This window comes from Camelus dromedarius, chromosome 10, assembly GCF_036321535.1.
Source record: "Camelus dromedarius isolate mCamDro1 chromosome 10, mCamDro1.pat, whole genome shotgun sequence".
Lineage (NCBI taxonomy): Eukaryota > Metazoa > Chordata > Mammalia > Artiodactyla > Camelidae > Camelus > Camelus dromedarius.
The window spans coordinates 49,243,974-49,255,127 of record NC_087445.1 but is presented as its reverse complement, the minus strand read 5'-3'; positions in this window follow the sequence as shown (position 1 = coordinate 49,255,127).

Here is an 11,154-nt window from a genome sequence, read left to right as displayed (position 1 = left end):
CATAATAGTAAAGTAATTGCCTCCGTTTATTCAGTGCCTAGTATGAACCAGATGCTGTGGTAGGTGCTTCCCTTGCTTTATCCCACTTAATCCTCACAGTAGCAGGCAAAAGGTAAGTGGTTTTATTTGTATTTTACAAAAGAGGAAACTGAGGCTCCTCAGAGAGAAGCTATCTAGAAGAAGTGAGGCTATCTAGTACACATTCCCTCCCCACATCTGCCCGTTGAAGTCTTATTCATGGCTCAAGACTCTTCTCTGGCACCGTGCGTGGCTCTCCTTGGAGCCACCTCAGTGCCTCCACTGTATCTATCTCCTGTGACACTGAGGCTGTGGACTGTGGTTCTCTGAATCTGTCAGTTGCTTCACTTGGCAGGGAGCTCCTCGACTGGGCTCGAGGTGGGACTGAGTTGAGCTGGCCCAACTGGGCTCTGCCTCCTCAGAGCCTGGCCAGGCCTTCTGGGAATGTGGGTTGGATTTGACTCCGAATTTACAAACTGGATCAAGACCCAGAGGTAACAATAAGAATGAAGGATACAATGTTAGCAATGGTGAAAGGAAGTCCTAATGCTCCTATCTACCCTGTGAAGTAGGAATAATGATGCCCATTAAAAAAATAAGAAGGAAATCATCCCAAAGAGCCTTAGATGACTGAGGTCACACTGCCAGCAAGTGGTGGAACTGGATTTAACCCCTTCCTCGTCTGATTCCAAAGCCCGTGTTCCTTCTGTTGTTCTAGGGAAGTTGCTGGATTTTAGTCTTTTGATTCCTCCTTTACAATTTGTGCCATATCCACAAGCCACCTTAATCAATATTTGTTCTTTAAATCAATTCACTTTTTTAAAAACATAAATTTACTCTAAAAAGAAACTTTAGATGGAAGCCTAGTATCATTTGCCATAATTAATTAAATTAGTTATTTATTATAACTAAGTTCATCCCAGTGCCTCCTTTGCTGGTGTGTACATGGGCTCTGGGGAACCCAAATCACATGTATCCCGTGTGTTTCACACTGTCCCCATCATCCCTTTTAAAGCTCTTCTTTCCTCTTCTCTTGTTTACTGTCCATTTTGGCACATGATGTTCAGAGTCCTGGAGAGTGAGTATTGGAAGTGACATTGGAGAAGTTCATCGTGTCACTGAGTCTGAGCGAGCTTGCGATTTGCTCACAGGCACATGTGAATCAGTGGTCCTGTAGGCCAAGTTCCACAGGGGTTTTCACTGCTCACATTTCATTGGCCAGAAGTGGTCACATGGTGCCACCTTACTGCAAGAAGGCAGGAGTGTAGTCTCCCACAGAAGGAGAGGAGAACCAAATAACGGTGAGCATTAGTAAAATCGCCTACACATCACTCCTCATACCATTCCTTCAAATCACCACAGACCTGTGGCTTAAAACAACACAGATTTATTGCCTTATAGTTCTGGAGGCCAGAAGTCAGAAACAGTTTCATTGGATTAATTTCAAGGTATCAGCAGGGCTGGTTCCTTTAGGAGGCTCCCAGGGAGAATCCATTTCTGTTTATTTTCTTGCTTCTGGAGGTGACCTACAATCCCTTGCTCATGGCCCCTTCCTGGAATCATTCTGTTTTGCTTTCATCCTCACTTCTTGTCTGTAGTCAAATCTCCCTCTTCCTCCCTCTTATAAAGATACTTGTGATTACGTTTAGGGCCAACCCATCTGGATCTCCCTATCTCAAGATCGTTAGTTTAATCACATCTGCAAAGACTCTTTGCCACATAAAATAATATTCACAGTTCCCAGGATTGGCACGTGGACCTCTCTGGGGGCCATTATTCAGACTGTCACATTATCCCTTTGAGTTCTTATTATCTGGATTCCGGCTGTCTTTGTTCTGTCCCTTTCTTGAGGCCCTGAGCAATTTGTCATGATTAATTTCTTCTACTGGAATTCAAGCTCCCTGAGGGCAGGGATTGGGGCTGATTCACCTTCCTCTCTGCAGAGTTGGGCACATACAAATAACAGAATAGTGGAAGTGATTAAATTGAATGTGCTAAAAATTTCAGAAACAGCTGTGGCAAAGGAGGAGCCAGTGAATGGTGGTGCCCCAATTACCCACCATTTGAGGATGAAGAGAGGGTAACCACCTGTCCCCCAGGGCTCACCTCTGCTTTGCCCTGTGCCACTGCCTCATGCCTGCAGGTTGAGGAGGTGAGAGCCGAGGGGAAAGTTGGCTGTCTTCTCACCAACGCCTTTGACTCATTGACTCATTCAGCAAATGTTTATTGACTATCTCTACATGTTAGTAACATCTTCAGCTGAGGCAGCCGTGGCCTTAGGAGTCTCTTTTTGGTGCCACGTGGAAAGACTTTGGGTCACACCTTTATGGGATGTGGGCAAAGTGCCAGTTGACGTGGGCTTAGAAGGAGGCTCACAATACCTAAGCTCAAGTTCTAACTTTGCTGCTCCCTTGGACAAGTCACACCCACTCTCAGAGTGTCCACACAAATCTGTGTTATTGAATTCACCACATTACTATATTTTAATTATATATGGTTTCTGCACTCTTCCCATACCATGAGTTTCCTGAGGAGGGGACAGTGTCTATGTCATCTTTGTTTTCCCAATCACTGTTCTGTGTATCATACCTAGTACATCATAAAGTCTTAGTAGCAGTAATAATAGTATAGTGATGATGATGATAAAAGCTCTCCATTTATGGAGCGCTTACCATATGCCAAGCACTGTTTTAAGTATTTTCATGTTTAATTCATTTAATCCTTGTAACAAATCTATAAATTAAATAGTATTATCTCTGCAGTTGAGAAACCTGAAGCACAGAGAGGTTAAGTTACTTGCCCAAAGTCACACAGTGAGTGGCAGAGCCAGGGTTTAAGTTCAGGTCCTTTGTCCACAGTTCATAGTTTAACCACTTTGTACAACAGTTTGAAGAGTGGAACAAAATGTAAAAGGAGGCCCTCCAAGGTCTCTTTAGCTCTAATTTTCTGTGAGTTCCAAAAATGCCTCTCAGCAGACTACAAAAAGGGACATCTGCTCTGGCATGGCGGTGTAGACCAGGGAAACAGGTCCACACTGGTTTACAGGGCGGGGTCTACCAAGAATAGGAGTTTAAAAGCTGACTGTAGCACTTATGGCTGTGACCTTAAGAAAGTTATTTAACCCCATTGAATTGCAGTTTCCTCACAGGGTAAAAGGACAGTAATCCCTATATTGTAGTGCTGTTGGGAGAATAAGATAAAAAATACAAAAAAAAAAAAAAAGAGAGAGAACATCTTACAGAAAGTGCTTGGTACAGAGGAAGCTCTCTACAGAAAACAGTGGAGTTTGGAATGTAGTAGTTACAGAGTTGGATATGCTTTAGAACAGAGCTTGGTGGGGCAGTTAGGTGGATTAACTTCTCAAAGATTAGTATGAGAGATCTCCATCATAAAATATTAAGTGAATACAGGGTGGTCTGCTTTCTGGATGTATGGACTTTGGATGGAAATCTAGCAGGTTGCCTATGTGTTGTGTGTGTGTGTGTGTGTGTGTTTGTGTGTGTGTGTGTGTGTAGGGAGTCTTGGGGTCAACTGCAAAGGTTGGGTGGGAATGTATGTTCGAATGAGCGGGGACCAGGGAGTGAGGAAACATATTCCTCTGCCTATGTGATCTGGAAGGTTTGGAAAGTCACCAGTCACCTCTGGTTTTCTAGTTCCCCAGTTCCAAGATGAGGAGGTGGAATTTGAAGATCTCCAAGGTCTCAGGGAATATTACCAGTATAGAAATTCCCAAGCCAACTTCTTCAATGAATGACAATTCCTCTAGCCATTACTACTTAAAGAGCAACTGTGTTTTTCCTTCCCACTGGCATTGCTATGTATTTGAATTTGGTATAGGTGAGAGGCATTTTGTTCTGGTGTTTAGGCCCCTCCCCTCTCAAGCTGGCACGGAACTCCAGGAGGCCCAACTATTCCAGCCAGGTTGACTCAGGCCTCTGGATAAAAATATCCAGTCAACCAACATTTATTTCATTTTTAAAATCACATAATTAGAGAGCAAATACAGGATTACAGGAGAAAACATGGATAAGCTAAATGAAAATCTCCCATAATATCATCACTTAGAGATGATCACTATTAATATTTTGGCTTATCTATTTCCTGATACTTTTTTCTATGTAAATTTTAATTAAAAATTAGATTCATACAGTACATACCTAGCATTTTGCAACCTGTTTTGCCCACATAACATTATATTGTGAACAATTTTCCCTTATATTACATATATTCCTACATTTTTAATGGCTGAAAAGTATTCCATAGTATGGGTGTAATATTTTTAACTTATTTGGGGGGGGGGTAATCAGTGGGTGTAATATTTATTTAACCAATCCCTTTTTGGATCTTTTGGTTGTTTCCATTTTTCACTCTGATGAGCATCAGTGTCCTTAAGTATCTGAGTACATCTTTCAGGTTTTCTTAAATTTCTCAAAAGAAGAATTGCTGGGTTGAAGAATATGGATGTATTAAAGGCTTTTGATACACACTTCCTTTTGCTTTCTAGAAATTTTGTATCAAAATGAATTCACCATGAGATAAGAGATCATGGATTCCCACTTTAAGAGCAAATAGGAGGGGTGTCTAAGGTAGTTAAGGGCTGGGAAGGGCAGTGGAAGCTATGCAAAGGAGATCTGTAGGACAAATAAGAGTGAGCCAAAGAAAGAATATAAGTGTTCCAGACAAAGGGAATAGCATGTGAGAAGGCCCAGAGGCATGGCACTATGAGAACAGAGATGAGTTCAATGTGGTTAGAGTCTGGAAAGCAAGTAACATGTGGAGTGACACAGTAAGATTTGTATTTTAGGAAAGTCACTTTGTCTTCAGTGTAGAGAATAGATTGGGGGCAAGACTGGAGACGGAGTGACAAGTTAGTAGTCTGTTGCAGTCCCCCAAGCCAGCAATATAACACTGGCCAAGACTTGGATAGTGACAGTAGGAATGGAAAATAGACTGAAGGGACATTAAAGAGGTAGGAAAGACAGGTAAAAGTAATTGGATAGTAGGAGGACGGGAAGCCTCAAGAATAGCTCTCAGGTTTCTCTCTGACCTAGGGAGAAAGGAGAACCCAGACACTGCCCTATGATTTGGGGTAAGAACAACTTGGAACATGTTGAACATGAGGTTCCTGTGACACCCATCCAAATGGAGGTGTCATGTAAATATCTGGATCCATAGAAGAGAGGTCTGGCCTGCACTTGGCTCCTGGGACCTGAAGTCTTGGAGAGGATGCAGTCACCAAGTCACTCCTCACCAAGGAACAGAGGGATGCCTGAGAACCCCAGGACACACCAACTTCTAAAGGATGTGTAAGGGAGGAGGAGCCTGCACAGAGACTGGGAAGGAGTAGCTAGAAAAGTGAGAAGAAAATCTCGAGTGCCTGTTGTCATATGCCTGTTTTCAAGGACAGGGGCTGGCAGACTCTGATACAGGTATGGCCCTCACACCTTCTCAAGGGTCACTTCATTTAATCCTCCCAACAGACTGGTGAAGTGGGGACCTTCACCACGCCATTTCGAAAAAGGAAACTGAAGTCCAGAGAGGGTAGGCAAATTTCCCAAGGTCATCCAGCAAGTCAGTGGCAGACAAAACTAGGTAGCGTGTGGGCCAGGCGTTAGTGCTTAGCACATAGAATTTTAGCGTGTGCTCCTCGGGTGGGTGGTAAGAGAAATAATCAATGGCCATCACTCACCGAGTACCCAGTGTGTGCCTGGCACTGCTCAAGGCATCACCTACATTATTTCTAATCCTCACAACCACAGGAAGAGGCAGTGATTTCACTACTAGCGCACAGAGGAGCCTGGGGCCCAGAAGCGAACTGATTTGTCCGAGATCACACATTGTGGCAGGTGGCAGAGCCTAGTTGGGAACCCAGATGTACCCAATCTCCAGGAACGATCGTGCGATCCCGCGGCGTCTCTTTTCGGAGGAGGGGTGTGGTGGTGTCTCCAGCGGGAACACCCCAAAGCACTCCCTGGGACCCCCGGTCTCCCTTCGCCCCCGCGCGCATGCCTGGCCGCTGAGGCGTGAGAGCCGCCGCCCGGGGCCCTGCCTCCCGCGCTCCTTGCACAACCGGCCGGGATAAGTGCTGCGTCTCTGGGCAATTATCGCCCTCCCGCCGCTGCCGCCGCCGCCGCCGGGGCTGGCCGGGCAGAAAGCCAAAGGCCGGGAACTCTCAGCCACCCAAGGAGAGCGGTACCAGCCGGTGGGGCCAGCCACCAGGTCCGCACACGATTGCACAACGAGGGGCCGAGGGGCCCTAAGGCTGGGAGGCGGCGCGGCGCAGTGACGTCACGCAAGCCGCCCCAAACCCGAGGCTTCTGCCCGGCCCTCGGGGGAACCTAGGGGGAGAAATCCCGGCGGGGCCGCGCGTGCACTGCCAGGTAGTCCCTGAAAGACAGTCTTTTCATCTCCATTTCTTCCCTTTCTTCCCTTCTTCCTCTCTTATTTTCCTTTATCTCCTTGTCATTCCTCCCTCTTCCTCCCTTCTCCCTTCCTCTTCCTTCCTTTTTCCTTTCCTTCTTCCTTCCATCCTTCTCTTCCTTTCTCTCCCTCTCTCTTCTTCCTTCCCTCCTTCCCTTCTCCTTTCTCCTCCCTTTCTGCCTCTCGTTTTCTTCCTCCCTTCACTCCCTCTACTCCCTCCTTCCTCCCTACTTCTTCCTCCCTTTTTCATTTCTTCTAATAATTTTATAAATATGTTTGTTTGTTTTAGGAGGGGGCGGTAATTAGGTTTATTTACTTAGTTTTAGAGGAGGTACTGGGGAATGAATCCAGGACCTCCTGCATGCTAAGCATGTGCTCTACCACTTGAGCTATACCCTCCCCCAAGAAGTAATTTTTTTATTTTAAAAATAATTTTTATTTCTATTTTTAACTGGCAAAAAGCATCTAATACAACGTTTACCATCTTAACCATTTTAAAGTGTACAGCCAGTAGTGTTAAGGACATTCACGTTGTTGTGCAACCAATCTCCAGAACTATTTCATCTTGCAAAACTGAAACTCTATACCTATTGAATAACAACTCCTCATTTCCTCCCCTCACCAACCCCCCGGCCCCTGGTAATCACATCCATCCATCCATCAATCCTTCCTTCCTTCCTTTCTTTCTTTCTTTTCCTCCCTCCCCCCACCCCTTTTTTTCTTTCTCTTTTTGTCCTCTTTTTTCTTTGCCTTTATCTCTCCTTTTTCTTCCTCTCCCTCTTTCCATCTTTCTTTCTATTCTTAACCTAATGGCCCCACTGCACCCTTGCCAGCCCTCTGCCAGAGGCTGGGCCAAGAGGCCTGTCAGCAAGGCTGTTAGAGGGCTGGTGAATCATCATTCCTCCCCCGTGTGTCAGGGCCAGTGGGCGGCCCCTGGAAGCCTCACCTAGCTTTTCAATGGTAGGCAAACATGTCCAGCAAGGCAGTTTTGCCAGGAAGAGTTAATTAGAGAGAGGCCCTGACTCCAGGATCAGGCTGGGAGCCCCTCTCTCCTCTGGGCCTTCCCCAACCCTGGGGCTCCCCTTCTAGACAGTGCAAGACAGCCGTGATGAGGGTGATGGTGGTGATAAGTTGGACTGACACAAAACTTTACAGTTTACAAAGCAATTCCACAGACATGATCTCATTCTTGTTCTCACAGCAATCCTGGGAGGTAAGCCTCACCATTCCCTTTTTACAGGTGAGGAAACTGAGCCTCGGAGAGGTGAAGGGATTTGCCCATGGCCATGGAGCTAGTGAGCAGCAGAGTTGGCAAGATGGGGACCCAAAGTTGTATCACAAAAGTAGAAAAAAGGGTGCTAGGTTTCAGAGTTTAAAACATTTTAAAAAATTTTATTGCTCCTTCTTCTGTGTTCCCATAGCTCCTTGTTTAGACCTCTTGAGGGTAGGCCCCACCTGATGGGTTTCTTTAACAATTGGGCATAAGGGGCAGCTACAGGATGAGTGAGTGATGGAGGTGTTTAATGGTATGCATAGCAAGTGTAAAAGAGTTGATTTCTAGGCATCTAAGAGACTTTTAAAAGTCAAATGGAGTTGCCGCCCAGCTGTCCCTGAGTTATCTGTAATTGTGGCTCTCCGTTCAGGAGAGAGTTTGAGAGAACAGAGGACTTCCAAGTGTGAATGGAGTTACAGTTTTCCCGCCTTTTCTGGGTAGAACCTCTGACTCACAGACATTTCACATTCTTTAGGAATATTCTGTTTTAATTCTTTTGTCATTTGTTGGTATGGGAATAATTTTGTGTCATGGGTAATTGTGGTAGATTATTAATATTCACCCATATCCAATTCTCTATGTCATGCAATCCTGTTTCTTGAAATAAAATATGGTCACGTGACTATTTTGGGCCAATACGTGTGATTAGATAAGGTGTTCATCACCTGTGGGCTGGAGTATTGAGTTGCGGGTGCTTGACTCTTTAGTCCTCTCTTCTCTGGCTGCATTGACCAAGGAGGCCACATTCCAGGATGTTGGAGCTTTCCTGGCTTGGGTATCAGGGAGACTATCATGAACATGACCCCCTATCAACTGTTATGGATGTGCAGAGCCAGTGAGAAATAAACCTCAGTGGTATTAATTTAGGCTGTTTGTTACTATAGCTTAATTTAGCCTATTCCAACTAATACAGTCATTGATAGAGCAATTGATGTAACACATTGAGTGCTTTGTCAGTTTTTTAAACATAACTTTCACGTTTTGGAACAAGATTTAAAGTTTTTAAAGACAAATTTATAACTGCACAATCTAGTAGAAAATATGTTTGATTTATATTTTCTTCCCTAAACGTCTCTTATCACATATACTTCTTTTTTCTTATTGAAGTATAGTCGGTTCACAATGTTATGTTAATTTCTAGCATATAACATAGTGATTCAGTTTTTATATATATATATATATATATATATATATATATATATATACACACATATATCTTTACTCCTTTTCATTATAAGCTATTACAAGATACTGAATTTAATTTCCTATGCTATGCAGTAGGACCCTACTGTTTATCTATTTTATATATAGTAGTTAGTATCTGCAAATCCTGAACTCCCATTTTATCCATCCCCCCTCCCTTTTCCCCCGGTAACTGTAAGTTTGTTTTCTATGTCTGTGAGTCTGTTTCTGTTTTATCTTATCACATATACTTAAAAAATGTTTTAAGAGCTTCACTGAGGCATAATTGAAATACAATAAACCTCATATTTAAAGTGTATAATTTGATAGGTATGGACATATGTATATATCTGTGAAGCCATTACTCCAGTCATGATAGTAAATATGTCCCTTACCCTGAAAAGTTTCCTTTTGTCCTTTTGAAATCCTTCTCTCCTGTCCCTCCCCTCCAAGCCCACCCCATCACCTAGTCACCAGGCAACCACTGATCTGCCTTTGTCACTATTAATTTGCATTTTCTAGAACTTTATATAAATGGAATCATACAATATATGCTCATTTTTGCCTGGCTGCTTATAATTTAGTATAATTCTTTTGAGATTCTTCCAGATTGTTGAATGTGTCAATAACTCATTCTTTTTATATTACTGAGTAGTATTTCATTGTATGGATATACCACAGTTTGTTTATCCATCTTCTATTGATGGACTTTGGCTATTTCCAGTTTTTGGCTATTAGAATAAAATTACAATGAACATTTGTGTACAAGTCTTCGTATGAACCTGTGCTTCCGTTTCTCTTGGGATTCTTAGGAAAGGAATGACTGGATCATGTGACAGTTGGTGTATGTTGAATTTTCTAAGAAACTGCTGAACTGTTTTCCAAAGTGATTATAGCATGCATTCCCACCAGAGATATACGGAGAGTTCTGGTTCCTCCACATCCTTACCAACACTTGGTATGATTTGTCCTTTAGTCTTTCTTAACTTTAATCATTTTAATAGGCATGCAGTGTATCTCATTGTGGTTTTTTAAATTATGATAAAATACACAAAACATAAAATTTACCATTTTAACTATTTTAAAGTGTGCAATTCAGCAGCATGTAGTATATTCACAGTATTGTGAACCATTACCAATGTGGTTGAAGAATATTTTCATCACCCCAAAAGGAAACTTCTTATTCATTAAGAAGTAACTCTCTTTTCTCCCTTCCCCTAGTGCAGGCAACTACTAATCTGTTTATTGTCTCTATAGATCTGCCTATTCTGGGTATTTCATAACGGAATATGGAATAATATAACATGTAGTCCTTCTTGACTGGCTTCTTTCACTTAGCATGTTTTTGAAGTTCGTTATGTTGTAGCGTGTGTCAGTACTTCATTCCTTTTTGTGTCTGAATGATATTCCATTGTATGGATATACCACATTTTGTTTATCCATTTATCAGTTAATGGACATTTGAATTTTTTCTACTTTTGTGTTATTGTGAATAGTGCTGCTATGAACATTTGTGTATAGTTTTTTTTTATTGAGTTATAGTCAGTTTACAATATTGTGTCAATTTCTTGTGTACAGCACAGTTTTTCAGTCTTACATGAATATAAATATATTCATTTTCATATTCTTTTTCACCATGAGCTACTGCAAGATCTTGAATATATTTCACTGTGCTATACAGTATAAGCTTGTTTATCTATTCTATATATACCTGTATGTGTATAGGTTTTAAAAAATTTTTAATGTTATTTTGTGGTAAGAACAACTAACATGAGATCTACCTTCTTAACAAATTTTTAAGTGTACAGTACATTGTTGACTATAGGTACTGTGTATAGTTTTTTGTTTGAACATCTGTTTTCGGTTGTTTTAGATATATACATGGGAGTGGAACTACTAGCTCATATGATAATTTTGTTTACTTTTTTGAGGAACCATTAAACAGTTTTCCACAGTGGTTGTATCATTTTACATTCCTACCAGCAAGGCATCAAGGTTCTGATTTCTCCATATCCTCATGAACACTAGTTATTTTCCTTTTTTTTTTTTTTTGGCCAGAAGCCATCCTAATGGGTGTGAAATGATACCTCATTGTGTTGCCTTTGTTTTTGAAAGATAATTTCACTGAGTATAGAATTCTAGGTTGCCAGTGTTTTCTTTCATATGTTAAAGATTTTGCTGTACTGTCTTCTAGCTTGCATTGCTTTCAACAACAGATCTGCCGTCATCTTTATCTTTTCCCCACTGTGTATAATTTGTCT